This window comes from Sinocyclocheilus rhinocerous, unplaced genomic scaffold (assembly GCF_001515625.1).
Source record: "Sinocyclocheilus rhinocerous isolate Xijiao unplaced genomic scaffold, SAMN03320098_v1.1 scaffold818, whole genome shotgun sequence".
Classification (NCBI taxonomy): Eukaryota; Metazoa; Chordata; class Actinopteri; order Cypriniformes; family Cyprinidae; genus Sinocyclocheilus; species Sinocyclocheilus rhinocerous.
The window spans coordinates 1,578,135-1,584,684 of record NW_015664989.1 but is presented as its reverse complement, the minus strand read 5'-3'; the positions used below and the strand labels follow the sequence as shown (position 1 = coordinate 1,584,684).

Sequence of the window (6,550 nt, the reverse complement as noted above, 5' to 3'; positions counted from 1 at the left end):
AAATCATTCGCCATCGTCCTATCAGACATTTCTCCTTACTCTGTGTATGTGGTAAGTGAACTTTCATGTACTGTAATGCAACAGGCTACCGCTAGCAAGCGGCTAACCTTTTAGTGGCTCCGTAGAACGCTTTTGTTGTTTTATGCTTCGGGTACACCCCTAACCCCGCCCCCCGTCCCGCCCCCGATGTCATACGGATTTCAGAGATCATGATGTTGATTCATGTCCACCTTCAACATTTACTCATTTTAATAAAATCTCTTTGTCTACCTTGGAACACATTGTTGTACTTTCAAATTCCTCCTGTCCTTCTGACTGCCTTCCTACTTGGTTTTTAAAAGCTGTATTTCACACGGTTGGTCCAGATATTTTAGCTATTATTAACTGTTCTTTGTCTTCTGGCATTTTTACCGCATGTTTTAAACATGCCACTATTTATCAATTATTAAAGAAGGCTTCTCTAGACCCCTCCATTTTAAGTAATTTTAGACCTGTTTCTAAGCTTCCATTTCTATCAAAGATCTTAGAAAAAGTTGTGTCAATGCAACCGATTTCGTATATGAATAATAATTTAATCTTTGAAAAATTTCAGTCTGGTTTCCGCTCCCAACATAGCACTGAAACTGCTCTGGTTAAGGTTGCTAATGACCTACTGCTTGCAGACGATGCTGGCTTGTACTCCGTTTTAATCCTTCTTGATCTTAGCTCAGCCTTTGACACTTATTTGTCGAATAGGTCTTTTTCCGTAGTGCTTCGAGATGCCTCCTCTTCTCGTGCTCCTTTATTTTGTAGGGTCCCTCAGGGATCTATTTTGGGTCCCCTTCTGTTTACTATCTACATGTTACCCCTGGGTCAAATTATGCGCAGTTATGACATTGAGTTCCACTGCTATGCAGATGATACGCAATTGTATGTCCCGGTAAAGCCTGATATTATTGATACATCCCATATTATGTTATGCTTCATTTAAATAAAAAATTGGATGTCGAAAAATTTTCTGCAGTTGAATGACTCCAAGTCAGAAGTGCTTATAAATTACCCCATGCGTCCCCAGTAGTACTAGTATTAATAATCTCTCCTCTAATCTGGGTGCCTTATCTAATAATGTTCGAAAAGAGGCTCGCAACTTAGGTGTAGTTTTTGACTCAGAACTGTCCTTTGATGTTCAGGTGACTAAAGTGGTGCAGTCTTGTTTTGCACAACTGAGGCAACTAACGAAGATAAAGTCATTCCTTTCTTTGGCAGATTTGGAAAAGGTCATTCATGCTTTTATTTCTTCCAGACTTGATTATTGTAATGCACTTTATTCTGGTATTAGCAAGAGAAATCTCCAAAGATTGCAGCTGATTCAAAATGCTGCTGCTTGGCTTTTAACACGTACTAAGAAAAGTGACCACATTACACAGATTCTTGCTGCTCTTCACTGGGTGCCTGTGAGTTATAGAATTGATTTTAAGATTCTGTTGCTTGTTTTTAAGGCCTTGAAGGGTCAGGTTCCTGTCTATATTTGTGGTTTATTAATTCCTTATGAGCCTGATCGCTGCTTGAGATCCTCCGGTAGGGCCCTATTAATGGTTCCAAAATCTCGACTTGTTACCAAAGGTGACCACGCTTTTGCTATCCGTGCGCCTAAGCTATGGAACTCCCTGCCTGAGGATATTAGGCAGGCTCCTACTGTATCCTCTTTTAAGTCTCTTTTTAAGACTCATTTTTATCGTATGGCTTTTTCTTCATTTTGATGGTATTTTTTGTATTTTGTTAATGCACTGATCTTTTTATTGTAAAGCACTTTGTAACTTTGTTTTGAATAGTACTATATAAATAATTGTTTGTTTATTTATTTAACCTGAAATCAGTATGGGTAAACCAACAAAAGTAATTTTTTGAGGAAGTCAGATCAGGTAGAAGTAGAAAAGTAGAAAAAACTAACAGATAAACTGTTATTTCTGCAGCAAATGAAACTGCAAAATATAAAATTTTTAATTTAATAAATATTTATTTTATTTTAATAACCTTGCAATTAAAATGAAAAATAAAATATCTATAGTATTATTTCAATATACAATTAATACAAATATTAAATTGAAAAAAAAAAAAAAATTTCTTAAAAATAATTTAATTTTCTAAAAAAATTAACATTCGTAGTTAATTTTTCATTTTCTATAATTTTTTTGTACTTTTTATAGTCTAGAAACCACTCTGTGTGAGTACAGTTTCCAAACTGAAATTTTATAAAGTTTTAAAAAAGCATTATCCAGTAATCACAAATAAATGGAAATATAAGAAAAATCCATGGAAATTCCTTGGCTGATAACCAAACTATAGATAGCAAACTATCAAGTTTGTTCATCTGAATTAGCTGTCATTCACACAGAATTTGTTCTTGAGTCCTACAATATTTTGGAATTGTTGGTTTTAGTGGGTGTGTTGCACTGAAAAGAATGACAAAGACTTCATCACAATCACACTGCGGCATGTTTTTGTGGTATAGGCAAATATGTCAGATCATATCATGATGAAACGCCCGATTTACACTCTTTGTAGATAGATTAACTCTGGTTAAACTGGAATGCATGTTTTTGCACAAAAATGGCACAGCTGTTTAGTAAATTTCCTCCAAACTCCTATCGTTGTTCTGTGGAGCCACTACTTCCATATTTTTCCACAAAAGCGAGACAAGACTTTGTTGAAGTGTTTAGCATAAGCAGGCTTTTAGCATTAAAGTGCTGTCATTTTGATGAGATTTACAACATATATTTTGAGACTTTATGCATACAGAGCATTAGAAGTCTTCTGGCAGAACACAGAACAGCATTTACTAATTCTTAAATAGTTCTTATACATTATACTTTCACAAATTAATCTCACAGGGCAATTTAAGTGAGTAAAAAAGGTCTGTGCTATAAAATGTTTTGTCAAATCATCTTAAATGTGACCCTGGAGCACAAAAGCAGTCTTAAGTCGCTGGGGTATATTTGTAGCAATAGCCAAAAATACATTGTATGGGTCAAAATTATTGATTTTTCTTTTATGCCAAAAATCATTAGGATATTAAGTAAAGATCATGTTCCATGAAGATATTTTGTAACTTTCTTACTGTAAATATATCAAAACTTAAATTTAGATTAGTAATATGCATTGCTAAGAACTTCATTTGGACAACTTTAAAGGCGATTTTCTCAATATTTTGATTTTTTTTTTGCACCCTCAGATTCCAAACTTTAGATAAAATAGTTGTATCTCGGCCAAATATTGTCATATCCTAACAAACCATAGATCAATGGAAAGCTTATTTATTCAGCTTTCAGATGATGTATAAATCTCAATTTCGAAAAATTGACACTTATGACTGGTTTTGTGGTCCAGGGTCACAGATATGCATTTAATGTGCTAACATCTAAATTAACTGGTTTTATTCAAGTCGATTATATGATGGAACCAACTTCAAAACAGTAGGGAGCACCAACAAAAATAATTTTTTGAAGTCAGATCAGAAGTATAAAAGTAAAGATAATTTTTATAATTTCGACAGCATTTGTATCACCAAATGAAATCACAAAATATTTATTTACATTTTTAATTTAATAAATATTAGTTTTATTTTTAATAACCTTACAATTAATACAAAAACAATTTTAATTCTTAAAAATTATGGGAATATTTATAGCTAATTTTCGCTTTTCTAGAATGTCTTTTTAACTTTTCATTATCTAGAAACCACTATATGTGCACAATTTCTAAAAATGATTTGTTAAAAATTCTTATCCGGTAATCACAATTTAATGGAAAAATAAGGAAAATGCATGGAAATTCATTGGTTGATTTTGCTACCAGGTTTGTCCATCTGTCCATTACCTAAACACACATAAACACCACTTTTTATTCAGTAAATCTGACTGAAATTGTGTGCGGTGTAAAACAGGCCGAATGCTTCACTTTAATAAGCTGCACATTCAATTGTACATTCAGGCTATTGTCATTTTGATATATTTGCATTGGGACATCTTAGCAAATGGCTGAAATCATTTTGTGATCGTATCTTCTCATTGACAGGACGTGATGTTCCTCGTGTTCAGAGGATTTTCCGAACACTTTCTCCTCTGCATGCTCATTAGGGTATACTGAACATGTAGATTAAATTACATTTGCGCAGAGGTGCCACAGAATATTCCACACCTCATTTGATCCATTTTTCTTGCCGGTGTTGTTTTGGAAGTATTAATGATACCTGCTGGTGCTGGAGACGTTTATGTACTGCTCAGGATGTGGGAAATGCTTAGTGCAGCATGTTCCAGACGATCCCCTGCTTGTGTGCTGTATGAGCTTCAGTGCTGTGGAAGATGAGCTGATGTGTTTGACTCCTGCTGGCTCTGACTGTGACCACGGGGAGGGTCTGAAAGATAGAAAGAATACACCACCATTCAAAACAGACAGTAAAGACATTTATAATGTTACTAAATATTTCTATTTCAAGTAAATGCTGTTCTTTTGAATGTTCTATTCATAAAAGAGCCCTGAAACAAAATGTATCAGTTTGCACAAAAATATACGAAGCAGCACAACTGTTTTCAACATTGCTAATAATCAGAAATGTTTCTTGAGCAGTAAATCAGCATATTAGAATGATTTCTGAAGATCATGTGACACTGAAGACTGGAGTAATGATGCTGAAAATTCAGCTTTGATCACAGGAATAAATTATATTTTACTATATATTCAAATAGAAAACAGCTATTTTAAATTGTAATAATATTTCCTAATATTACAGTTTTTACTGTATTTTTTATCAAATAAATGCAGCCTTGCTGAGCAAAAGAGACTTATTTCATTAAAAATGATTTATAAACGACTCGGGTTACGCATGTAACCATGGTTCGGTTCATAAAGAATATGTTCTTGTACACCGTTTGCAATATTTTTTGAATTGTTGGTTTATTTACACATGCAGACTGACGTTTTTACGCATTGTGTTCACGTCTCTGCCATAAACAGTGCCATAAACAGTTTTTAAGACATAATGTCAAGTTGAAGCATTCAGCGTCTCCATCAGCATCCAGGACCGATGCTATCTGTATATTATGTCAGTCACAATCTTTCAAACAAACACCCAAACATTTTAATAATCCGTCAGTGCAGCAGATATGAGGAGCCTGAGCATTTTTGTATCTTTTCATTACTAAAGAGGCTTTGGGAGTGAACTCAATGAGCAGGAGATAAGGATAGATTGGACTAAAATAGAAAAAAGATAAGAGGAGAACATTTGCGTCCATGTGGACAGATTCATTGTGCTGTATAGTGCCTGTCACAGGCTGCAAAGTCTCGCAGAATAAGGGCAGCTGAACAGGGCTAAGCCTGCAGAGAGAAGCACAGGCTGTGACCTCTGACCTCCGGGTCTGATTCAGCGCATTTATCCATGATCACACCCTCCAGCTCAGGACTGGGGCCTCTGGCTCTCTCTCTTTTCACTGGTGCTGTCTCTTGGAGGTTGTCGGTGCTGGAGTGGGTTTTTCAGTAATGCAGCGTCTGTATCGGACAGCAGATGAAAGCTGCCATCACCTCTTCACCCCCTACAGGTTCAGCTCCTAAATCTCACCTTCTCCTGCTGTATAGTGCAAATTAGTTTGTTATGGTTCAGTCCATCTGCTTTGAAGAAGGAGTTCACAAAAAGTGTATTTGGAGGGGTCTAATTATGTTCTTTTGGGTTTTATCCTGCAACTATAATTTCTACTGATTATAAAGGGAGCATTTTGCAATAATCCACACACACACACACAGATCAGTCATTTTCAAACTTTCTGTGAGATGGAATTTCACAAACAGCGGTGGTTTTATCCTGCAACTATAATTTCTACTGATTATAAAGGGAGCATTTTGCAATAATCCACACACACACACACACAGATCAGTCATTTTCAAACTTTCTGTGAGACGGAATTTCACAAACAGCGGTAGTGATTGGGATTGAGTGGTACTGCGTCTTCTCCCACTCTCTCAAAATGCACAAATGGCCTCACATCCATGATATCTACGTTGAGTTCGCTCTGCAAGTGAGCTGCACGCTGCAATACTAGACTAGCGCGCGTTTCGGACAGTTGACGGAATTGTCACTTGCACATACTTTTAAGTCATGCCGATTTAAACATTCAAGCTGTTTTATCCCATACTCTCTCTGAAGAATGCACTCTCAGCCAAAGCGCACACAGCCGCCTCTCAAACATCTTGCGACTCTCGAGTGTCAGATTGAGTTATTACATATTTGATTAAAATCATTTCCTTATTGTCCGGCTATTCCATTTTATTTATCCAGGGTAATGTTGTAATGTTGTTTAATGACTTGTTTGCATTATTTAGGAATTATTTTATTTTATTTAAAATTTAAGATTTTTTTGGTAATACTTTACAAAGCAACAATTTTTTAATTCTCATTTGTTAATGCATTAATTAACATGAACAGAGAGCAATTATTGTTATTATTATTGTTATTATTATTAAGTTAAAAGTGAATCTAATGTTCTTTAGCATTGCTGGTGGCATGTCATGAACCCTGCCT

At 35.3% G+C, this 6,550-nt stretch overlaps 1 protein-coding gene across 1 annotated transcript in view; it reads left to right on the top strand.

The window, feature by feature from the left end:
• The window catches only part of kcnh7 (potassium voltage-gated channel subfamily H member 7), a 108,456-nt gene that overhangs the window by 36,964 nt on the left and 64,942 nt on the right, over positions 1-6,550 (top strand). The window lies entirely within an intron of this gene.